Source organism: Indicator indicator, chromosome 16, assembly GCF_027791375.1.
Source record: "Indicator indicator isolate 239-I01 chromosome 16, UM_Iind_1.1, whole genome shotgun sequence".
NCBI classification, from domain to species: Eukaryota; Metazoa; Chordata; class Aves; order Piciformes; family Indicatoridae; genus Indicator; species Indicator indicator.
Genome location: NC_072025.1, coordinates 23,454,495 through 23,481,453, shown reverse-complemented (window position 1 = coordinate 23,481,453; position 26,959 = coordinate 23,454,495). Strand labels below are relative to the sequence as shown.

Sequence of the window (26,959 nt, the reverse complement as noted above, 5' to 3'; positions counted from 1 at the left end):
TAAATAAACAAAGCTCTTCTGATAAAATACTACCTTGCAGAAGAGCTTAACAAGAGTAAGGAATTTTAAGATAAATAACACAACAGCTGAATTGCAACTTGCATGTAGGACAGATGGCCTACATTTAAGTAGCCCAAGACGTGAAGCAGAAGCCCAGGCAGGCTCAGATCATTGTAGACTTCCCTTACTGAAAACCTCTGCTGTTTAAGCAAGTATATTCATTTAACTCTGACACGAAACATTAGATGCAAATGCAAACTTTTTGAAACTCTAAGGTAGACATCTCCATCTTCACTTAGTCAGCCAAGTGCTATCTAATGCAATGACTGCCCAGACCTGACAGTAACTAGGATAGGTCAGAAAGCAGAGATTAAAATGTAGCTGGCCATCCAGGCCTGCAATGATGCATTAAATAAATAATACAGTCACACACTGCTTCTGTAAACAAATTATCCTCACTACCAAAGAAACTACCAGAAATACTTAGAAACAGGCTTGAAATCACTTCAGAAATGAGGTGTAGATGATCAGCCTCAGTTTCCTGCACTATTAGATGGTCAAAGTGGACATCTCAGCACTTAATTATCACATCAGTGATTTAAACATGCTATGAAAATGACAAAGTAGTGCCCATTTCACACACACAGCTGGATCCCTTCCATCCAGGCAGCTGTCTTGTCCATCTCTGACAAAAACCTAGCTAAGGGATGCAGGAACTGTGTTTCACTTGTAAAGCAAATATGTATCAGTTAGACATGAGTGACTTCTCCTTGAAGGTATTAGCTCTAATTGCTGCACTTAATGTTAACAGCAGTATCTTATTTTGCTAAGAGCGGTGGCATCCCACTATAAGAATCTTTGATACTGTCTGTAGCCCTGTTAGATGGAAGCGTGCAATGTGCAAGTTCAGACACTTTGGTCAACCTTCAAGCTTGGAGAAATGAGTGGTTAAATCTAGTGATAAATTCCTGCATGTGAAGTAATAAGACATTTAGACACGGAAATTAATTTCTTTATTCTAACATTATCATTAGAGTATGCCAGGAAGAATCTGTAATCTTTTCCATTCCTTCTTGGTATGACAACAAAACACTGTCTTCACAAAAACCCCTATATACTTATTTCCTTTAGCAAAACAAAACAATCATAAAACCTTGCACATTAAAGGTATTACTGCAAGTGGCTTCTGTATACTAGAATCAGATGCCATCTTAGTCATTTTACATCTCATTTTACTCAATGTAAATAATCAGTGAGCAATTATATAAGTTACATAAACAGAAAAGTGCACCACAGTGAACTGGCCTGCAGTTTATGTGACTTTCAAGAATCTGCTTAGAAACATCCTTGCACCTGCATGAAATCTTAACTCCTAAAAAAGTTATTGTTGCATACTCCAGGCCTTCAGGACATTAAAACTGTCTTTCTTTCACATGCTGACTGGAAGCCCTGCAGCAGCTGAAGCAATAAATATTGTCAGCTAGCTGGCAAAGAGGAGTTACCAGCGCTCATGATCTCCAATTTCACCTGCATCAGCAAAGACAGAGCCTACAAGGGACAGTGCAGCTAGAGCCCAGTATGTTCATCTGCCCTACCACTGCTTTTTCTGCATTAAAAGCATATTTTCCTCTCAATAAGTCTGATGGACCTTTAAACATACCTGCTTTCACAGACCACTCGGAAAATGTCCGTTATCTACTGAATATCATTGCAACATACAGATACATAGTACCAGAACTGTAACTCTGGCTACAAGTACTATAAGAAGAAACTTCCAGCATTCAGTCCCATCCTTTCACGCTCTTACATAGTGCAGCTCCTTCTCCCTTAACTTCTGCTTTGTAGATTGTGTATGAGGCCAGTAATAAAAACTAGAGGGTCAACTTAGAGCAAACATGGGAAAAACTCTGTGCAAAAATATGAGATACTCCTGATAGCATATAAGAAATGATGAAAGAATTAATGAAGTGGACTTGTCCAAGAACTCACACTGGTAACAGAGTTCTGCTTTCCTCTCAGTGCTCACCTCCTCTAGTTTGAGGCAGAATTACAGAAGCTGCAATGAAATGCGTTCAGACTTAAAGAAAGAAAATTAAAACCAAAGCGAAACACAAGGACAAAGGTAACAAAATTCTGTCTTCCTACTGGAAGAAAGGTGTCTCTGCAGCAATTCACTCTGCAGTTCAGGCCAACTGCAGATTGATGGCTGGTTTCTAGCAATTTCATCATGCTGCTAAATGAAGATTTATGAGATTTGAAAGAGAGACTTAGTATAACCCAAAATTCTGACCACTGAGTCAGTCCTAGTTCTCAAAACTTCAGCATATGATTTCATCTGAAGCCAACAGACTTTTACCAACTCACAGACACACCACTGATTACAGTCTATATTTAGATTTGTAAGAATTCACCAACAGACAGTGTCATCACTTAATCCAGCACACAGCTTCACTGCAGGGAGCGGTGGAGACATCCTTCACACTATAAATATTTGCCTGCTTTCAGGGGGAAGATATGAATCAAAACAAGCTTATCCTGTACTTCTAGCAGGCACTACTCTTACTATGTTATGTCAGCCAATACTGCAGAGATTCTACCTTCTAGCTTCTTGCAGATTTTTCTTCAGCCACAGAAAAAGGGAAATGTATTTAATTTTGATAGTAATACCCAATTAACAACATTAATAAGCCTTTATAGGGACCAGGCCTTTGCAGGCATCAGTAGCCAATAAGCTGCAGAAGCCGGATCTATTGCATAGTAGTACAGCAGCTAGAAAACAGCAATGTGCTGAGCTCAGGTTTAAACACAGTAAATTAAGATTTCTGCTCTGGCATTTTAATGCTGCTAAGTCAGTCTATATGCATTATTCGCAAGATGTCAGTTTGGGCATGGAAAGGAAGAATCGCTTAAGCTATATATTGAATCCTCCAACTCAGAATCTCATTTTATACAAACGAGATCCCTTAATTCTTCCAGTAGGTGGAACTGAAGCCAAAATATTCCTGAACAGAATGGTAATCTTCCCTATAGCCTTCCTATATAGAGGCAGGATAGCTCTCAAGTCTCACTGTTTGTTATTTCTTGGAATGACTCCAAGTTCACTTCAGTAAAGATGTTCACCTCATACAGCTGGTAGAAAGGCATTAAAGTTCCCAAAAAGCAAAGGAAAGCACATGATGGAAGGCAGCAGCAGAAAAAGAGTTAACAGTAAGTTTCTCCATAGGGAGTTCTACCTATGGCATTTTATCTAATTTGATGCCATGAAGCATAGAACAACGACACAGACATGGCTTTTTGAGTTCAGTAGATTGGAAAAGATGTTAAAAAGAAACCAGTTCTCATTCACTTTTAAGGATTTTACCTTAAGGGAAGGCCTCTCAAGGATGCACATGGTATTCTTCACCCTTCTGAAAGCAGAATCAACTAAGCATAAGACTCAATCCTTATAACAAAAACTTGGGAAAGCCATATTAGAAAAAGCAAGCTAAATCACAAAACTGAAATTAATAACTGTTTGTCAATATCACTGAAAACCCCACTCTGAATGACTCAGCTTTTGCTCAAGATGTGACTTTTCACTGGTGGTTCTGCAGTGTCTCAGATCCAGGCTGCTACAGAAAAACAAAATGGGAACTCTAAAGGGACCTTGTTATTTTATTATGTTATTAATTCCAGAACTTTAAAATAATTTAATTTCTTTTCTATATGTGTCCTTGAAGTACTCAGAAGAAAACATATTGGGCTCCCCTGTAATTTTTCTGGAAATGCAGTATTGACCAAAACTATAGAATACGATAGAAAACACATTCGACCTTGTAGGTGCTCACTAGCCCATAATGAAAATCTGTGTAGAGAAACAGCATCAAAATCCAGCAACCCATTATCTGGAAGAAAGTGCCTACACAGACTTCTCAGCAGGAAGAAGTTGAACAAGTTACTAGCTGGAAGATCAGAGCTGGGGGAGATGGAGCCCTTCGTTTTGTTTTTAGCCAAGCCTCACTGCCATGATGTGTGACCACTGGACCTGAAGAAGAAATAAACTCCCAAAGCATTCAGAACCCACTTGAATCTTCAAGCTTACAGAATGCAATCATGCAAGTCTGAGACTAAGTAAATCTCTTAGCAATGAGTTGTTAGAAATATACTGTCCTATATTTAGTACTAAAGCTCCACTCTGGTGCTTAGATTCAACCTCAGACATTCACCTGGGCCCATAGCTTTAGTGCCAGAAGAAACCTGCTACTGCATGCTAAATGTTGTGCAACAAACAGGAGACAATGAGCAAGCTATCTTATTCTTTCTGCTCAGCACGAGACATGAAACAACTATGAAGGGTAAAGCAACATCAGTATCACACTTTCATCAACATACCAGCAGAGAAAATGGTGTTAAACTTTATTAGGATTTTGAACAACAACAAGATTACATTCCATTAAAGATACCATCCACTTTGCAATGTTGTCTTGATAGAGGACTCCTGTACGCCACTCTTCCCTGTGTACCACCTCCTAAACAGTGACTCCTTCAATCTGCACAAGGCATGTCACTGACACATGAGCTCTTATGCACAGATGTGACAGTATCACAGCATTGCTGAAATTTACATTTGTAGCCTTTCTTATAAGTAAGGAACAGATTGCTATTTTCAGATTTGATTAAAAAATTAATCTTTAGTCATCAGGGCAGCAGAAAACTGAATCATAGCAGCCTACAACCCAAACAAAAACACTCCAAAAATTATGCTGGATTTAAAAAAAAAAAATCCAACTGTGTTTAAATTTGCAATCCTCTCGCACACTGGTATGCAGACACAATGCTTCATCATTCCAAATACTGGAGTTGGTTACATCTGTTACAAACAGAGTCTCTTCAAATAGTTTGATAACATTTTATTTAATCAACAGAACCCTGAAAACATTCAGAGAAATCATAACTTTTTAGAGTTTCACTGTGTCTTTCACTTGCTTAAGATCACATGGTTACTAGACTCATGCATGCTAAATATATGAGATGCTATCACAGCAGCAGGTCAGTTCTGTACAAGCTGCTTGTATTAAATTTCTCCTATAAGTAACATTACAGTTCAGCTCTGCTACAGCAAATATATGAAGAGGCCTCACATTCCAAACAACCATCTGAAGAGAAAAGCCTTGCCAACAGAGAACTAAGTATGCCAATGCTACTTTAACCGATTTTAGAACACACAAGTAAGCCTTGCATTTATGTTATCTATATTATAAGTTTTAAGATTCAAAACTGCAAAGCTAATTGGTTTGTCTTACGCTTGCTACAAAAATTTAAGGAAAAGGTCACAACAATTTAAGGAAAAGGTCACAACATTATAGTCTGCACATGATATGCAAGACTGATGAAATTCAAACCAGTACATGTTACTAACTGGGTAGGACATTCACCTATATTTGCAATATTTTATTGGTCTATTAAACTAACTGGGTACACAGTAACTTCTAGAACACATTTTAAACTAGCATCATTGCATACTGTTCAAACAGTTTGATAGCAGATGTTGTCTATAAAAGATACATATAAAAACCCCACACATTGTCTACATATATTGACATATAAAGAAAAACACACACTGGCATGTAAAAAGTACAAACAAATCTGGGCTGTCATTAATTTTATCAACTTAGTGGGGAAAGGAAGGCAATCTCTTCTAAAATCTGCCTACAGACACTCAAGGGGACATATCAGAGAAGCTGCTTTAAGGATTCAGACTGCTGCACTGGAGAATGCTAAAATAAAAGGCGAAGCAACTTGATCAGAGAAGTCAAGAGACATAAGAATAAAGTATCCATATTTTGCTGGAAGAATACACATTAATGCTTTTCTTTACATAAGCACAGAGGAAAACCTAGCTCAAAACTGAAATACTTATTAGCAAGAGCATAATCACAGTAAGCTTCAGCACTGAAGCTGGAGGCAGGGGACATCATACGGACCTTTGGTAAATAGTCTGCACAGAAATCTCAGACTATTGCTACTCTGCTGAAACCATATCCACAGTAACTAACTTCTATAGCTACTCAAGCTGCAACTGCATGTTTGCTGCATGCTATAAGCACATGCTGACACAGTTAAGTGCAATCTTTGTGAGATTCATAAAATCATAGAATGGTTTTGGTTTCAAGGGACCTCCAAAGGTCATCTAGTCCAACCCTCCCGCAGTGTGCAGGGACATTCTACACTAGATCAGGTTGCTCAGAGCCCTGTCAAGCCTGACCTTGAATATATACAGGGAGAGGGCCTCAATTACCTCCTTGGGCAATGTGTTCCAGTGTTCCACCACCTTCATGGTAAAGAACTGGTTCCTAATGTCCAACCTAAATCTACACTTCTCTAATTTCAAACCGCTGCCCCTCGTCCTATCACTACAGGTCCCTCTCCAGCCACCTTCTAGGTCCTCTTCAGGTACTGGAAGGCTGCTACTAGGTCTCCCCGAAGCTCTCTCTTCTCTAGGCTGAACAATCTGAGTTCCCTCAGTCTGTCTTCGTAGGAGACGTGATCCAGCCCCCTGATCACAGCCCTCCTCTGAACCCAATCCATCAAGTTCCTGGTGCTTCCTTTGTTGAGGGCTCCAAAGCTGAATGGAAGACTCCAGGTGAGGTCTCACCAGAGCAGAGCATAGGGGCAGAACCACCTCTATTGATCTGCTGGCCACACTTCTTTTGATGCAGCCTAGGATGCGACTGGCCTTCCAGGCCACAAATATGAATTCTTGGCTCACATTCAGCTTCACATCCACCAGCACCCTCATGTCCTTTTCTGCAGGGCTGCTCTCAATTTCACCATCCCACAGGCTATACTGGTATCTAGGATTGCCCTGACCTAGGTGTAGGACCTTTGCCTTACTGAACCTCAAGAGATGCTCCGCAGTCCACCTCCCAGCCTGGGCGGCATCCCATCTGTCAGACTCATCAACCACACCACTGAGCCTGGTATCATCAGCAAATTTGTCAAGGGTGCGCTCAATGCCACTATCAATATCACTGATGAAGATACTGAACAGTACAGACCCTTGAGGGACATCACTTGCTACCCACCTCCATCTGGACATCAAGCCATTGACCACTATATCCCTTGGATGCAAATCATCCAATCAATTCTTTATCCACTGGACAGTCCACCCATCAAATCCATATCTCTCCATTTAAGAGAGAAGAATGTTGTGGGGGACTGCATCAAAGGCTTTACAGAAGTCCAGACAGATGAAATCTGTTGATCTTCCCTTGCCCACTGAAGTAGTTACACCTGTTTGCCCACCCCATCTGCTAACCCTGTTCCTGGCACTCCCTGGGAGCATTCCAACAGGCCCCCTGGGTGCTGTCTCAGCTCTCCTACACTTTGCTGATGGTTGCTCTCTTGCACTGCACACTCAAACCTTGCTTGCCCAGTGCCAGAAAAGGCTCTTGTCTAGCTCAGTTTAGCTTTAATCTAGCATGCAGCCCTTCACAGTGATGCTTCCAAAGATGTTGCCTTGACCGCTCCAAAAAGGGTGACAAATGGAAGATTGTTCATGCATCACTGGTCCTCCCTTTCAACTGTATGGAAGATATCTGGAAATCAGACAGACATATTAACTGTTGACCACATTAGCCACAATAAAGATATGCTATGGGCATATCATGGGAACATAGAGAGACAAAGGTACAGGTATGTTGCAATAAGTGGCTGCATTTCAAGTAGATGATTGTTTAAACTAGCTCACTATCCAGAATTATTCCTTACTGGTCTGCAAAGAACACTAGCATTTTGCAAGTAACACACTGACAGAAAGATAGAGAACACCACAGTTTCACAGCAGCATGGTAACACTTGCAGTTTTACTTAAGCACCAAACTATCTGAGGTCTACCATATGGTTCTAATATATTGACCAGATTTCATTTTGACATTACAACTTCTGTGCTAAGGGACCACCTTAGAGGCACAAAACAATCTCTAATAAAGAGGTTTTCTTTCATGAACCAGGAGAAACACTTCTATTAGTCAGGCCAAGCATGCATTCATACAGTATCACACACAAGCGAGATACTTATCTGCTCCAACAGCATCACACTGACAAAATGCTAATACACAGAAGTACTCTGCCTGATAGCTCTACCATCAAATCTGGGCCATCCTTTGCACTTACAGGTTTCTATACAGCTGCTGTGAGAATTCCTCACACCCAACCCAGGGGAGCACAGAAGCTGTCACGACAAAGAAAAAACACCAACCTTCAAGAACCATGCTTCACCTCTGCATAACTGTCAAAAAAGCATGAGCCTACCTGGATTCTAACTGTTCACTCTTAAACTGTGCATTTGACTTGTTACTGCTCAGATATTTAAGCCATCACCTCATTATCTGCATCAGACTTGAACCCATTTTTCATTACATCTTATTTGAACTCTTGTTTCTGTATTAATGATTGAAGAATTACACACCATTCTGACCTACTATTAGCAAAAAGGTACCAGCACATTTTAAGTACAAAACAGTTAACACTAATAAAAAAGACAGAAAATTAAATAACTGAACCAGTAAGCTTCAGTAAGAAGATGAAACTAGGAACCGGAATAAATTCAACTTGTCTACAAGAAACATGTTTTTCATCCTTCTAATGAACATAGTTCTTACTGCACCCCAAAAGACATAGCTTCTAAATTTCACCAATGTAGTAAGAGCTAAAGTAACAGTGTTTCTACTTCAATAATATTAGAGTCCTACAGAGAAAGGCTTCAGTTTTACAGATCATATGAACCATGTTTTGATTAAGAACAACAAATGCTCAAACGCTGACCTTGGTGAAGGACTTGGAATTAAATTGTACGCAACTGTTTGATGCATTACAGGTTACTCATTCAGAAGCAAACAAAACCCAACAACAGAAATCAAAACCTACCTAATAGGATTATGAACAAAAGCATAGCTTGCATAATGTAAAACTATGCAGATGTTGGGTTTGAGGTCAGACAGTAACTGCTTTGTTTCTTCAAAAGTGTTAGCACATAATTGGTCTGTTTTAGAGCATCTACTTTTCAAGAACCCAGGTGGAAAAAAATGAACAACAATCTGTTCATGGGACATACTCAGCTGACTGATCTGGAACTTTATTCATGAAAGCACTAGAAAACAAACCAAAAATTGACCTGAAGATATTAAGTAAAAATGAAATAGAGCAGAATTCACAAGACTTGCTTTTGCAGAAGAAAAAACGCTACCACTTTAGATACATCTGACAGAAACTCATCATCTATTCACTGGGAAGTGAAATGAATGAAAGCTCAGAGAAACAGAGACAGAAGGTGTGGGGAGGAATACTTGTGGTTTACTTGTAACTACTTCCAAAAACAGACACCAAAAACACAGTTGAAGACAGCAGACTATTGCAGACACACCAAAAATCATGTGCAACACAGGTTCAACTGTTTACAGCACTTTGTATTGGCCAAGTCACATGGCATCCTGTACCTCCTCTTCAACATACTGCTCTGCCCTGTCACAGGACAACAGATTGTTAAATTGCACCTAAGCAGGGAGATGAGGATTTAGGCATTTGGAGTAGAGTCAGAAAGAATTGGTCAGGCAACCATTTGTGTAAGTCAAATTACAATGGAGTAGAAATCTTCAGCACCATCATCACCAGGAGATCTGTATGCTGGACAGTTCAGAAGCCTCCTCACACATAAACAAAATGAAGCAAAAGTTTTTACCTGTCCAGTCTTCCCCATTTGTTAAAGGCCAGCTGAGCTAAACCTTTCTTCCTAGAACAGAGGCATCAACCTAGACCACAGACAAATTTTGGGACTATAAGTTCTACTGAAAACTACAAACTTCATTGTAATCATCTGAATGAAATATGCAAAGAAAAATACGATTTTTAAGGATGAATCATTTAAATTTGTAACACAATAATAATGAAGAATTTCAAGCCTACCACTGAATGCACTTCCTGCAGCAAAGCTTGCTAAATCAAAAAAATCTTAATATGCTTGCACAATACTTTAAAAAATGACCAAACCACATTTCATAAAGAAACAAATGGAAAAAGCATAAAAGCTGGTGGGTGCTGATTGTCATTTGTTTTACTGGAACATATCAAATAGTTGCAGCACTCTTCTGCTCAAGACATGAAGAAAAGCTGAAACAGGAATTCACAGCTAGAAACCACACAAGACCATGTGATAAGATACACCCACCTCAAGGCACAGGTGCACTGCCATCCACATCTTGCTAGTGAACAGTCATCACTGAATACATTAACCCCATTTCCTAAAGATTTAATAGATGAAAAATATGCCTCTTAATACATGACCTCCATTAAGAAACAGATTTGCCCCATGTAGGTACCACAATTAAAGAGCATTTTATGACACCACAGATTTTCAAGTGGCAAGGATAAAAAAATTAAATGCTTTTTCTGTGTGGGGATCCTAACATGCCATGCACTTACACAGCTCCATTAAACTAGTTTAAAGGTAGCCTGCATGTATCTGTCTACATATACATACCACAATAGAGCTTTACCTTGGATCTAAGAGGGCATCTGAGGAATTCTAGCTAAACAGACCTAAGGACTATTTTCCTGAATTTGGTTACTAACTTGGAAAAATAGATCTAATTAGCAATATTTTCCCCATCCTACTTGTTCAGTATAGTACCTTGGCAAGTCTTTCCAGCGAGTGTCATGATAAGCCAATGAAGTTGCTGTATAGGAAAAATGGGTAAGGCCTGTACAATTGTAACATATCTAAAACAGATCCACTGGATACACGAGTCTAAGGTCTGGGTGAAGAAACTCCCCCAAGTTTAGATTTCATACATAAATTGCCTGAGCCTAGAAAGACAGCACTGTAACCCAGAAACACCTTTCAAAGAAAAATCATTTAAACAGTGGGGACATTATCTTCCCTCATTATCCAAATGACTGAGCACCTCTAGATCCAGTGCATCTTCCCATGGGCAGAATATGAAGCCCAGTACTAAGAATGCTGAAACCTCCTGTAAAAGGGATAGCAGACAAATCAGGAGAGAAGGGCTGGCCATGCACAGGCTGATCGTGTTGGGTAGGAAAGCAGCGTGTGCCTTTCTCTGCCATGGAACTACAGCTAGAGATCACTTCAAAGTCCTGGAATTCCAAAACAGCATTTCAACCCACTGGTTCATTGTGGAAATTAAGAGTGGCAGTGGAAGTGAAGATCTGACACTACCTCCATTGGATTGAACAGTGAGACTTCAATATTTACTGTTCCTCTCAAACAGAAAAGTGCAGCTCCAAATGAATCATTGCAGACATGTTCTCTAAACAATGATAATCCAATTAGGTATCGCTCATTTAGACAAATACATTAATTATGCTCAAATTGTCTCCTATTGCTAAAATAAGTTAAATAATTTAATTTGGTAGAGGAATACAGCAGAGTAGAAAGAGACAAAGACTTGGATTAAAAAGCTTACATGAATGCCAGAAAGAGAAAGACAGATCCCTACAGAGTCAGGGACCATTAGAACCCTTGAGCATTTTTTTTGCCAAACATGGGTTTACATACTTTTTTTATAGTGTTTTAGGAAGTTTTGCTACAGCAACTTGTGTATTGACTGTAACACAGCCAACATGATGATTATAAGGAGGACAATAGCAAGAGCCAACTAATGTGTACTGAAGAAAACATCCACTACTACAGGAATCTTGTTAGAATGCACCATTATTTCAAGTAGCATACAGGAAGCTTTCCTGTGCTAGATTTCCTGTCCTAATAATCCTTCTACTAACAGTTCTAAGACATAAACACTAATACCGTAACAGAGAACAAGCACACAAGCAATGTCATCAGCTTACAGCATTTTCATCTCAATAGATCTAACAGACAAGGAAACATAGTAGAAAGAATACTGAAATAAGATTGCAACCAGTTACACCACCACTGCAGCCAAGGATTTAGCTGGAACAGTGAAACTAATTCACTGAAAAAAATCATAAGCACAGTTAATAAACACAGGAAGAGGAGAAAAAACAAACAAACAAACCCCAAAACACAACACACACACACAGGCACAACACAAAAACTCAAGTGCTACAAGAAATGAAGTCAGCTTTCAACTGAATTTAGTGCATCTAACCTAGTCTAAAAGTTTCTCCAAATCATTTGTTGTAACAAACTGAACCATACTAAAACAATGCCCATACCAAGCTTTTGGGATGTATAGCTCTACAGGAAAAGAATCAGGTTCCACTTTCCAATTTTCAGTTACATAGCAACTCTACTCCTGTATCTAAGAGCACCAGCAACAGAAAACTAGTTAGCTTAAAAATTAAGCTATACATAGGACATGCCAAGTTATTGCCATTTAGAGGGAAAAGGGAGAATAAAGGGGGGGTGGAAATGAAATCTTGCAGCATATGCAAGACATTAACGTACAGTTAGAACTATTTTACTCGCTTCCTGCATGGAGGTAGCATGTAAAATCCACCTGGAAGTAGAACTCCAACAATATCCAGAAATTATTTTTTAACTGTCTCTTACTAAGTCCAAAAGTTAGTTTCTCAGTGATGGTCTGCAAACTCAAACACTATGTAATAAAAGCAGTTCTTAGAAGTCTGGGGGTTTTTTGTTTGTTTTTTGTGTGTCTCGGGGCAGGGAGGAGGGGGGAAGGGAGGAGGGGTGGTTGTTGGTTTCTGGTTTTGGTTTTGTTTTCTGGGTTTGAGAGATCAACATTCTAAGACCTAACACTGTCAATGTTGCAATTTTGTTAGATTCCAGAATGAATGGAATTATCAATCCACAAGCAGAACAAACTTTACCTAAAAAACATTTTACATATTTTCTGCTGAAAGTCAAGAGCAGTCAGTATTTGTCTATCCGGCAATAGCTACTGAAGTTCTGAACACCAAACAGCTCATATCACACTAAATGAAGAAATTCATTTTTAATCAATAAAAAGCATGGCAACTTGGCATATAATTCTGAGAGGGTTTATGAACTTGAGAAAAAAAATGTTCTTGTACAGAAATCCAAACAAAAAGCAGTCTTCCAGAAAATATGGAATAAATCACATTACAAGCATCATCCTGGGTGTATTGTATATCAAGTTCCTTCTCCTGCATAGTAACAAGAAACAAGTATCCTAATCCCTTGTTCAATATTGTAGCAACTAAAATAACTGCAGCACAAGCTCTTCCAGAAATAATGCCTTTTCATTGCAGAAATAAACACTTGCAACAGTCTTTTCATTAATATATACAGTTGTTTCCTTGCCTAAAATTGTGTGGAATTGGAAAAAGAAGACAAGGTAATTACAGAAAGTAGTCACACCATTCTCAGCTAAGTAGATAAATGAATGGTAGAACACTTCCAAGTTTAAAGGTCTAACACCAGAAGTACTCCTAAGTGTGAACCAAGGAGTTTGAGGTAAGATAAGGCTCACTCTCAAGTGTGAAAGTCAATAAACCAAGTCAGGCACACCCAAGCAACAAGCATTAAAAGCAATATAGGAAAAGAACACCTTAGGAATTGAATTTTGTATCATCATTACACTTCACTTGCATCTTGGTTGAAACAAAAGCTGCTTTCTAGTTACTTTAACTGGACATTATAAAAAACCTGCAAGAAAACATCTGCAGATCCTAACACACATGGGCATTCATGTTCAAGCTCTTGTTACATCTTTAAAAATTCTCACCTACTCCTTCCTTCCTCCCCTGTGGCCCCAACACTGACACATCTCTGTCGGTGCATGACAGGAAACCCAGTGACTGGGCTGGCTATTCCTTCCCTTTTCCAATATTGACAACAGATCAGACTATTTTAAGATAAGCTAATTATGCCAGTGAAGTATCTTATAAGCCATTAAGCAGAAGAAACCATAAGAATTAAAAGCAGTGAAGTACAGGTAAGACAGAAACAAGAATTGTGATCTCAACGCTTGAAGATTAGAAGCCTGGAGGATTCCTCCTCAGATTGCAACTCTTTTAGTCTGTACTTTCTCCTAAGAGCTGTAACAAGCACAAAAGAAACTTCACACAAAGGGCTGTTTTCCCTTACAACTTCAGAAAATTAGTCATTCAAGCCTTAGAAGAACAATACACGAAAATCTTGGTGGCTTGCTTGTAGGTATTATCTACATGCATGCAAGACAGCTGCAGAAAAACATAGATACCTTGAAAGAGATATGAAGAAAGCTGCTCAGATAAGTGAGTTTGCTGCACAAAGTTTTCAAGCAGCTTATCAGATCACCATCCCATTAACATTTCATTAAAGAAATGTATGATGGAAGAGCAGGCTGAAACCACTATCAGCCACTATCTTCAGCAATACTGTGGCAGGTTTCATTACAGAACAACTCAGCCTCAATAAAACACCTCATTTTTAAAAAATAGGATCCAGAATGTCCTCAATAAAACACAGGCATGAGCCTCACATTGTGTGTTTATTCTAAAGAAATCTACTAGTATCTCCTAGACCACAAGATACTCCCTCCACTATTCTGACCCTTTTTAGAGGGGGGGGTTGCATTAGGGTTCAGGAGATGAAGACACAGGGTGTTAAAGAAAAGAAACATCTAAAAGGTTTCCAGACAAACAGGTCTTCTGACTTTCTTGTACACAAATAAGCTCCTGCTCCCTGACCTCCAGAACATATGTGTAAGAGAAGCAAACTGCTGTCTGAAACTGCACACAATCGTGGTCCAAGGCCTGGCAAGGGAAAAACAGAGTACAGACAGTTGCAGTGACAACCCATTGAGTTTCTGTTCAAGATCATAAGAATCAAATCCTGAGTACAAACGCCACAGAGTCAATTCCCTCTACAAAAATCCTTAAACCACTGCAGAAGTTTGCAAACATCCTGAGCAGACTCTCTGGATAGGAAGAAATACAACTTAGAAATGCTTATAAACAGGCACCATCAAAATTAAGATCTATTTAAGACTTAACTTTGTTCTGCTGAATGAATGAATCACAGGCTAATACTGCATTTATATTAAATCAAAGATATTATAAGCAAAGCAAATTAAGAAACTGAATGTGGAGTTTTAAATTATCCTACCTTTATTTTCACATAAAATTAAATAAAAACACTTAAGAAAATAACACTGTTTCCTGATATAAGATTAGGGCAATATCAATGATGGCAATAAAATCTTGCAGTCAGAACTGTCCACTACCCACAACTTTAAAAACCTGCTGTTGTAATAAAATGAGGTTCACATGATCTTAGTCTATTCTCCCTCATTAACAGCTTCTGATTTAATTGGCCAGTTTTAACTACATGCAACAGTAAAAGCATCGGTTATTTTTAAGACGTCATAAGAAACGATACAGAATTTCTGACCTATCAGTTGCACAGAACCCCCATTAAAGCACCCAACCTATAGTGACCAGAGAGGTAGCAGGTTCTGCTGGATCACACAGTCAGCCAGCAGCCACCTGCACTCAGACCAGCCACAGCTAATAGGCCATCTAAGTTAGTTAACTAACTTAAGAGAAATCCACTGTACAGAGGGGATACTCTGAATGATCAGGGAGTAACAGAAGAGTTGAAAAACACAAGAAATGGAAGTTCTGTAAGTTGTATTATTTGCAAATCCTCTACGTCACTATTACTGTTCAAGTCTTACTTCAAACTTACTTCCACCATTTCTCTAAGTCATATTTTCATTTCATAAATGGGCTATATTACAGAGAATAAAAATTTTCATATCACATTGTCTTTGTTCTTCCCTCTTCCCCATACCATATTCTGCTCCTCAGCAACCCAGCCATAAACCTGGAATCCTTTCTTCTCATGCAATCACACTGGTTATGCTTGACTAGAGCCAATATTAACAAGACAGTCTGCAGATTCTTTAATGACTTAGACCTCCTCTTAGACAAAAATTATAAAGCTAAACAAAAAAAAAAAAAAGAGCAAAACTGAATCACACCCAGTAGTAACATAAAGTTGGTCACAGCCTTGGCTTGTTCTGAAATATTTCTTCAGTCCTGTGGCAAGATCTAATGGTTACACTCCGCAAGAAGCTTAACCAGGACCCCATCTGCTGCATAAGCATGTTTGGATCACCAGAGGGTGCTGCAGAGGCTCATAACATGACTCCAGAGTAGTAGATTTGGGCTTAGATCATAACCTTCTCACATGGGCCAAGTCCTTTTTCCAGCTTTTAAAAAAAAAAGTTCTTATTTGTATCTCTTTGCAGTCATAACACTTCGATCTCCTCTCCAGTCACCTCTTCTGAAGTGAATTACTCTCATTTTCTGATAGAATCTGGAGCAAGTTTTGTATAAGCCCCTGTGCTAACACTATTCATTGTAAATGCATGTACTTGAAAAGACCAGGGTTCACAGACTAAGTCTAGGGAATCCTCAAAGGAGAACTATAAAACATGCAGGTCACCACTAGGGTTAACTCGATGGTACAGAGTCCATCTCCTCAGCAAAAACACATGGGGAATCTACAGAGAAAAAAAGATTGCAACCAACTGAATTATAGAAGTCTCATATACAGACCATGCTAAAAGTATCTGCAGAAAGATTCACTGACAAGCAGGTTGTGGGATAACTGTACATTATCCAGTCACATTTCATTATTCTGTCAATCCCAGTCTCCTATAGAAACAAGCCTGCAAAAAGCAATTCAACTGGGAGTCACTAGGAACATCCTTCAGAATGTTAAGACACTAATAGTTGAAATTTTCAACTCTGCCATAACCCTGTCTCCTGAAGTACTTTCCTCCTATTTTACGTAAAGTATCTAAATTACTCCACTATTCAGAAATAATTAATGTTCTAAAATCCAGAACTTTCAATAATTTGAACACTGTCTTCTACTTGAAGCTGCTGATTTAAGGGTGATAAATATTGACCTACAGCATAAAAAAAACCCTAGTAATAATAATTAAAAAATCATTTGACAATTATCTTACAACTCTGGCTGCTTCCCTCTTCCCCATAAAGTTCAGCTCATACTAAACCTATGACAAGCTGGTGGCCATCCTGAATCTCTGTGTCCTTCACTGAGAACAAGTACTCTGTGTTTCGGTCTAATTTTGGAATGCAGATTTGGTAAAATAAAATACTTCTAAAACTTCAGTTAATTCAATTAATAGTTTGCTGTTACTTTGTTAACAGCTATCCAGGTTAGCAGTTTTTACACTTGTGACAAAGAAAACAACAAATAGCTGCTTAAAACTGAATTTTATTCTTTGATATTCAACAATGCTTTTACATGCTCTACACACTACTTGTGAATTTTCAGAGTACTTGAGTTAATACCTGCCTCCACCTACTAACCGCATCTCCCTTCAGCCATCCATGCTTTTGCTTCCTTCCCTTGAAGAAATTCTAATTTAGTGCTTACTAATGGAAGCCAGTAATACTTTTACTGCTGCCACTTTCTTCATAGTTGAGTCCAATGTCTCTCACAGCAAAGTTCTCCATATGTGTTTCAGTGACTAAAAGCTAAGACACCACCATTTGGAATGTTGCAAACAAAGATAAGGAGAACAACAAGAGGATTAAAAAAAAAATAAAAGAACACCACCACACAAACCACAAACCCTCTAATGCTCCAAAAGAAACACAGCAGGATATCAAGGAAGTCCCTCAAAGGAAATCCTTCTTCTGCACTCAAAAGCTTCAAATCCCCAAAGCCAACTAGTCAAGTTAATAGGTGTGTTATCAAACTCAGACTAACAAACATCATTTGTCAGCCTATAGGCTCAAAAATTCTGGCAGAAAGTACTTTCCCTTTCTGTAGGCATCAAGTCAAAGAGTTTATCTCTTGCCCTACCTACATACATATTACTCATAAATTTAAGAGACTTAAAGTGCATTTAAACCCTCATATAACTGCACAATTTTAACAGCTTCAAGGAAAGATAAAAACATTTCATTACTGAAAAACGTAGTTGATTACCCTCACTGCATGCCAACATAATACATGCAGTATGGATGGAACATCCCATTTTCTCAAATATTCTCAGAAGGCTCAGAGCTTTGAAAGCTCACACTGGATAAAGCAACACTTTGAATTGCTATATACACCAGCTTGTTTGCAGCCCTTCTTGTCAGTTTGCAGTTTTTGAAACAGGATGCATGCAGTCATATCAGGAAGGGGGCAGTTGCTGTGAAAGAATGATACCAAAAACCAAGATGTCCTCAACATTGATAACCTCACACAATACTTCTGAGCTATACTATCCAAGTTTTCCCCAACAGCAAGATGGTCAATTAAATACAACCTAAAACAAGGTCACTTTGTTTTGGGATCTCAGGAAAAAACTATTACAACTTCTTTCTCAGCCTCCTGGATTCAAACATTGCAGATTTTGCATGACGCGGGATAGAAGCCACCTTATCCTGACACCTTTCACTGATTCCTTTAATGGACATAGCCAAGGCAGATCTGTCCTGCCCTTTTCAACCCTTTATCTTTTTGTACGTTATCTATGAGTCTCTCAAGGTTCAACTACTGTCTTACTGTCTTCTCTTACAACTGTTTGTAAATCCCTTGTATTCCATCTTTATACACTTACAATACCTCCCTATACATCACAAGGGATACTAAAGTGATCTCTGAATCCTCTCTCTCAACTCTGTATGCCAATATCTTCAAGAAGGAAATGTTTAACAGCAGAGCCACAGCACAGCTCAGCTATAGATGTACTTACATAGTTTTATAGCTAAAACTTTAATAATTTATCCCCCTTGACCTTCCAAACATTTTAAGTTATCACAGAAAACTAAAACATCAAGTCTGTGTGTATTGATACAGTGCACAATACCCACACAGACCACAGCTTGCAAGTACTGCTGCAGCTATCAAGATGACATACCCACTTTATATACTCTCACAAGTCTATGGCTAGCTTTCCAACAAAAGTAAAACTAGTCCAACTCATGAAGTCCTGAATTAGTGTGTTGCAAACAAACTGGTTTTCAAATGAAGCTGAGTTTCAAAACCACTTGATCATCATAAAAGTGTCAAGAGCACAAGCCCTTCCATTCTGCACCTGTTCTACAATTTTAAGTGATCTCAAATCACCACAATGAAGGCTAACTAATTTTTTTTTTAATAAAAGAGCTAAATAACTAGCAGAAAAAAAAGATGTACGAAAGCAACAAGAAATTATGCTTCAGCATCAATGCCTGGTACACAGATACTTAACTCAAAGCAGACACCTTTTCCCAACTATGCCTGGCTGGCATTTTATCTTGGTATATATAGGCATGACACAATACTTAGTAACTACTAGTGAAATTCAGCTGAGCACAGAGCAATACAGAAGACACTCAACTCTCTAGGTTGGCCTATAAGGACTTCGGCAGAATTGAAAAGCTCTTCAGGGGCAAAGACAAATATAACTGGGATACCTACCGAATTAAGCATCACTAGCATTATGAATATAAAGTAGTTAATTCCCTGAAAAAATAATTCAATTAGTCACACACATAAAAAGGATGTATTCTCATCACATAGGATTGCTTCTACTGTTACAATACATGGGGGGAAAAAAAGCCTAGTGCTTCATGCAGAAAAGGTTCCCCTGCACCAAAATGCGCAGCCCCAGATTAAGGGGAAATGGAGAAAGTAATTTTTTCCATACATATCATTTAAAGTACTCCAACTCAGTGACTGTTTTGGCAAGGGGAGGCTGAAACTTCAGGAACACAGTTGTCTTGCAAGATACTAATTCCTCTTTAGTGTCAAATGGAGATGCAAGTACACAGTACAGGCTTTATATTCCTAAAGAAAAAAATAACATGAGCTAAAGATTAAAAAAATCCAGAAAAATTCTCACAGAATCATTAAACTGAAGTCAAAATAATACAGTTAATAAAAAATTACTCCCTTAATATTCAAGAAAAAAAAACTAACTCCTTCCTTTCAACTTCCTAAGCAGTAACTTCAAAGATCAAATATTCAAATGAGAATGCACCATATGAGGGGAGTAGCAGTAAGTAGAAACCTAGATCAGATGCTTACTTTAAAACAGACAAAGCAAACTATGCTACTGCAGGCCACAAATTTAACCCTCCATGACATTTTTCAGCTGGCACTCTACCACAGAACACATGCTGGGGGAGGGTTATCATCATATTACATGGCTGAAGTCTAGTTTTAATTCAAAGGAATAACCTTTTGTTCATTCACTAGATATATTCTAGGTCATCGATACAGTATTTGGATTAGCTGTCCAAAGAAGTTGCTGAAGTCTTTTACCAGATGATCAACAAAATTAACTTTGAGGAAAAAAGAATAAAAACAGTCATGCTGTAATCTTGCAAATTTCTTAAGACATTGAAGCCACCTTGTAAACATTCAGGAGAAAAGACAGCTCTACCTGTTTTGTTTTTTTTTTCCAGTTATTTCGGGGCCTGACTGCACCTTCAGAGAGTATTCATTCCACATGACAGAAAAAGTCACATTTGGTACCACTTCAGTAACAACACATCAGCCAGTCCATTCCAATATTTACTGCATTAGCCTTTCAGCCTAGCAGTAAAGCATACCAGAAAAATAGAGGAATAGCAAACTTACTTTCTCTGGTTACTTTACCAGAGCTGAAGGAATCGCACCTGAACACAAGACAACAAACACCAAAATTCATCCATGTCATCGGGGAGAGAGATTTTAACTTGTCCCATGTGACCAACTGAAGAACAGAACATTGCAAGTGAGATAACATCCTTCAAATAGAAGAAATGTGAAAACTTAGAGCAACAGTGCATTTAGAAATTATATAGCACATACACTGCCACACAATGGTCCAACTGATTCAAAGTTAAGTTTTGTTTCAGTGAGGAGAAATACGTCCCAGTGTTCTGCATGCAATATCAGGCTGCTGCTAGGACTGATCAGGCCAAAAGCTCCAGTTTTTACACTAAGTATTTAATCCTCTGGCCTCTAAAAAAAAAAAAAAAATTAGTGGGGTGAACAAAATGTGCTAATGCCATTTTTTAGAAAATGTGTTTTTAGAAAGCATTGAGCTGAAACACAGAGTCATTGTCTCATGCAAGGCATAAGAAACTAGTTACTACTGCTTCAAGATATTTCTCATCTAAGCAAAAATCTTAGTTCCCAAACTAACATAGACTTGCACATCACACAGCATCATGCTACGCTACTTTTACTATTGGTAGCAAATTTATCAGCTGTGTACTGTGAGGCAGGCCTAGCCATCAGCAGGAAGGTAGCATGGCATTGTTCACAGACATGCTCCCAGTATCTCTCAAGCAGCACCTGGGGCCCAAAATACACAGAACAATATCAACAAGTTATCTGAGAAACTTGGCTAACATTCTAAACTAAACCCTGTTAAAGCTTTGCTGCCCACATTAACCAGTTTAAGGCAAACCACACACACTTCAGCTCAACCAGGGTCTCTACATAAGACAGGACTTCTGCCATAATAAGGCATTCTCTTCTCCAGAATTATTCCAACTTTTCATTCAGCCAAGTCCTTTTCATCTTACTAGTCCCACTTGAGTCAATTCTATAGATCAATTGGCCCAGTTATATTAAACTCCATGTTCATGTTATTTCTTCATCCTTTGTTTTGCACAGAGAAAAAAAACTAGTATGTAAAACTACAGGTATCTAAATCCAGGTATCTATACATATACAAAGCATTCTACAGGCCCACTCACTTACTAAAGGTGAGGTGTAACCACATGGGTTTAAACGCACTCTTAAAACATGGAGCAAAACACACAAAAAGCACACAAGCTAAAGGCTAACACATTTCTACCACAGCCTTTTACAATCTGTAAACACTTTCTCACAAATAAATCCTTACAAATGCTAGAATATTAAAATTGGTCTACATGAGCTACACTGGCAGAGACTGCTATCCATTCTAAAATTGTTCTGAAGCAGATCCTGTCCCTCTCATTGAAGGATTCTTCTCATTTATGATGACAGTCCTCTACTACCACTGGTGGACTATGTCAGCTGCAAATTTAGAACAGAATTATAGAAAAGAAAAATAACTAACCAGGGCACTGGGTTATTTTCCTTCCTAAATTCCAAACTGAATGCCCTCAGTCAAAAAAAGGCTCATCTCCAATTGCCCAGCACTATTAAAAATAAACCCTTCATTATCAAGACAATTTGTTCCATTCTCTTGCTTTTGTTATGCTAAACAAATGCAGAACTTTAAAATATCATTTTATAATTATGCCCTTTAGTGCCCAAAAAGTGTTAATACTACATCCTTTATTACAACTCTTCTAAATTCTGTAATGTAAAGATGTCATTTTGCATATATTTTATCACCTAAACGAGAAAAATGGTTAAAAAGAACCTCACATTTCTCTCCCAAATGCAAATCACTTGTCAGAGAGAAGGAAAAAAACCCCAAAGATTACATTCTTACAAGCAAGAGACAGAGATAAACACTTTAAATAATTTTAAAACCAGACAGTACAGATTATAGGACTGTTGTTCTGACACCTTTTGTGCAGGTTGTTTAAACACTAGCTAGCAATAACAGAAACACCTATGAAAATATAGATACCTAGTTCCTAAAAAAGGAAAAGACTTGCGTAAGGAACAGTTATGTGTGGACAATTAACATAATTAAGTTGAAAGCTTACATACATAAGCTTCGGATACATAAAAATTGATCAGACTGTGAAAAAGGTTTAAAATAAATCCTGCCTATATTACCAATTCTATAGCCACTGTCTATCAGCATTCCAAGCCATTTTTTTTTTAAATTATTTTTATTACTGTTTAAAAAGTGTTCCTTGTCTCTCCTTTGTACTTCCCGAAACCCCCTGGCCCCATCTTTATGAGAAATACATTCTTTACATGACTACGGGGCACAGTAATTTTATACTAAGCATAAAAAAAAAAACCAAAAAACTTTTCTTAAATTGTCTTTCCTCCCAACAGAACGCCGTTTTCTCAATTCTGAAATTAATCACCTGTCAAACAAGCCACTATGGCTTAGTTTTCTCCAAGCAACTCCATTCTCTTCACTATCCAGCATCTCAGAAGCAGATTTTAAAAAACCATTAGAAAACACGGCTCCATAAACTCAAAGAATTCACTGTCTTTCCAGCACAGTCTCTTTTTTTTATCCTCCTGACTTCTGCACAAAGCTGCTGAACACAAAATCCTACAGCTGCACCTTCAATCTTTTCCTCCTCTGGACAAAACATCCTTCAGTTTACACACTAGCAAGCAGCTTCTCCTCCCATTCGTCACACTCCTTCACACGGGGTGCAACTACTTCAACAATTTCCACCCTCGCCTCCTTCCCTCCCAATCATTTTCGCTCGCGGTTACCACGGCCAGACGCCCCAAAGGAGAATTTTTTTGTTTGGTACCTTTGTTATTTTTTTTTCCCCCCTGACGTGATGTTGCTTACCCGTCGTGGCTGCCGAGAAGCAGGACAAAAGGTCCTTCAGCTGCCCCCTCCCCAACCTCGCACCCCTCAACACGAAGTTGGACACCAAGGGGAAGCCGCTTTTACCTAAGCGCCCCCCGAGCGCCAGGGCCTCGCACCCCACCCTGCCTTGCAGCTACACCAGCCCCCGGGCAGGCTCCGCCGGCCTCCTCCGTACATTTTCAGCCTCCCCTCCGCCAGCACTGCAGGAAGTTGCGGAGCGGCCCCGGCCGTGGGGAACTTGCCCACCCGCGGGACCCTGCTGCCCCCGCCCCTCCCCCGCCACAACTTCCCCACCGGCAGCCCTGGCTCCGCTGCGCTCGGTACGGCAGAACGGAAAGGCAGTAGGCAGCAAACGGCGAAGGACAACCTTCCACCTCTCTCCTTTCCCTTCCCTCCTTACCCCGAGTTACCCCCTCGGTGGCTGCCACCGCCCGTCACCCGCTGCCCCTGCCTTCGACCCCGCTATTTGCCTCCGACCCTCGTCACTGTCCAGAGCCGCTGGGCTGAGGGAACACTCTCCCAGCTAACCCCCCAAAGCAAGGACCCCCTAGCTCACTTACCCGCCCGCGCCCCTTCGCTACCCGCCGCCGCTCCTGCCTCCTCCCCGCTGAGGCTCCTTCAGGAGACACTGACACCGGCGCACGGATACCCACTGGGCGCTATTTTTGGGAAACAAGGCCCAATCGGAGCCGGAACTACTTTTCCTGTCACACTCGCGCCTCAAAAGCGGCGACCTCCCGGTAATATCCTTCCGCCCTTTTCTCCTGGCAGCTCGGAGGCCGCTGAGAGCTCTCACCCGAGCCAGGCAGGGGCGGAACAAGGCGAAAAGCCTAAGGAAACACGCAGTGAAGCTGCACCTAGTGGTGGGGCTGGGGGCGCCCCAGTTCGCACAACCAGCATCGCCGGATTATTTTGTTCTACCATGGGGAGCGGCCGACTCTACATTCCTCTCCGCCGACCCACTCCTGCGGCGCCGTGAGCCGATAGGATACTGCGCCAGAGTGAAGGGACAACATTACCAATCACAGCACCCGTGAGAAACCCGGGTGCCGGCCAACCAGGAAGCAGTTGGTAGGTGGGGCGTAACCAAAAGTGGAGGGCCTGAGTGACGGGGAAGAGTCCAATCAGCAAGGCGGGGGGAACCGGAAGCCAATCGAAGCCGAGCGATGGCGGACCTACGGCGGAGGAAGCCTTTGGTCGTGCCTCCTCCTCCCCAACCGTGGGGGTGTCGCCTGCGCAGAAGGGCCTGCCCTTGTGCGCCGCCAGTGACGCACGTAGCCGAGCCCGGCCCGCCCCGGAGCAGCGCTTGCGCCAAGGTGTTCGCCCTGGGCAGGGCAGGGCACGGCACGGCACGGCACGGGTGGCGGCGTGCAGAGGGGTTGCCGGGGGTAACGGTCACGGCTTCGCGGCCTCTTTCCCTCCCTGTCCACCGCCGTGCCAAGCAGTTGCTACTCGTCCTGCACCCGGCCGCCATCTCAGGGACCTGTAGACGCTGCGTAAGCCCGGCTGCCTCCGTAGAAGGAGAAACCGGAGCGGGAAGGCCCCTGTAAAGCTGCTGCCCCCCACTGTCATCTCTGTAACGAGGGAAAGCTGGGTTCTTAGGGTCCAAACCCATGTCCTTCACATAATTAAAGCAAGTCTCGTTAAGGGCCCCATTACCCTCTTGCACGACGTAGTCACTGGAGGATGCAGAAGATTAACACCAATTACCAACCCCAAAAAGCTCAGCACTCTCACAGAAACCACCACCTCCCCAGTGTACATATAGACATAGATAGATAGATAGATAGATAGATAGATAGATAGATAGATAGATAGATAGATAGATAGATAGATAGATAGATAGATCGATCGATCTGTTATTTTTCCGGTTAATTTTCCATGAAAATCACTGCTCTGTGAGGACAGGATCTCTGCCTTCACATTCAGGCTAAGGTGACAGTCCACATTGGATCCTCCATCCATTTCTATATTAGCTTTGTCACAGTTTCCATTAGTTTTGCCTCAAGTAGAAAAGACTACTTGGGAATACAGAATAAAAGACATAAAATTGGCGTCCTCTTCACAGAAGGCAGCAGCTGAAGAATGACACCTCCCGAAAAAAAAATTTGTATCATAAAAAGATACTTGCCAAAAATCATCTGCTCTCTACAGCTTCTCCAGATTTATTCTGCAAGATACCTGCAGCCTCAGAGTGAAATGGTAGGAGCCATTTCAAAGCAGTACATCACCAATGGAGAGAGCTCATCTCTGCTTGAGGACACAAGAATCAAAGGTGCCTTCTCTGGAAAACGGAGAGAGTGTTCTACAAAGAGTACTTTTGGAAGACTCCATCACTAACAGTACAAAAAAAACTTGTTCCACAAGTGATTCAAAATCAGGATGCAATAAACAATGACACAAACACCAAACTTGCAGTGCAATAACCATACCATTGGAAAGAAAAAGCTAGCTATTCCAAGGTCATGGCCAAAAAGTTAATGTAAATTTCTGTTGTCCATCACTAAACATTTAGCCCAAATGGGAGCAGTAATTCACAGCTCACAGAAACTTTGAAATGAAGGGTTTATAATGTAAAGCTTATCTAAGATTTAAATATACAGCCAATAAATAAGGAAGTAAGTTGAATAACTTCCGAAGCATCCACCTTTCATTCAAAACAGAAGTGCAAGAATAGGCACTTCTAATTGTGGACCTAGGGAAAAGCTAGTAAGAGGTGTGAAAAGCAAGGAATAAACAAAATACAAATACTTGCCATGTAGTGTCATATTTCCAAGCTGACAGTTACTGCCTATACTAGTCAGAAAGATTTAAATACACACAGTTTTCTTACAGTTCTCAACACGAACATTACAAATGTCATTGATTTTTGTACAAGTGGCTCACTATACCTATCATACATAGCATCTGTAAGTTCTGTTGCCAGCATCCAGTGATTAATACCATGAAATCCTCTCATGACAACAGTATGCTAAAAAGATGTTAGATAAAACCCGCAATTCTTTATGCTATGAAAGTCAGTGGGAGTCTGAGTAAGATGCTGAAACAAGGCCTGAGAAAGGATTTCTGCATATACTAATTATTTTCAGTATGTAATCATATTACTCTAAGCTGGCAAGTGTAGAGAAGGAAGCCAAAGAGATAAATAATTGGTTCTAATCTGTCCTTTTCAGTGGCACTTCGAGAATAAGCATAATGTGTTGCTCCAGAGATTTCTCTATATGCCTTGCAAACAATGGGTAAGGGGTCTAAAGCAGCATCTTCCCACTGAAACACATTCCTTCCTCAGTTGAAACACTGCCCTGTGTAACAATTGAGAAAAGGAAGTGCAAAATACGGCCTCCAATTGAAATTACAGATGATGTTTTCCATACACTGGGATGTGCTACTGCATCTGCTTCTCCAGCCCCTTCTTGGAACTGTGAGTGGAAGAGAATGGGTGGTGGGGAGGTCACAGATGTTCACACATGCCACAACAGCATAAATGGAAAATATCACCCTTTAGGATGACATAAGTAAAATCACTGAAGAATTTACATATCAGAATGACTAAAATCACTACT

At 40.1% G+C, this 26,959-nt stretch overlaps 1 protein-coding gene across 1 annotated transcript in view; it reads right to left on the bottom strand.

The window, feature by feature from the left end:
• The window catches only part of MEF2A (myocyte enhancer factor 2A), an 87,566-nt gene extending 63,379 nt beyond the window's left edge, over window positions 1-24,187 (bottom strand). The window contains exon 1 of the mRNA XM_054387881.1: window positions 23,957-24,187. The gene's annotated coding sequence lies outside the window, so the exon portion shown is untranslated. The remainder of the gene's footprint in view (window positions 1-23,956) is intronic.
• Between the last annotated feature and the right edge of the window lie 2,772 nt (window positions 24,188-26,959).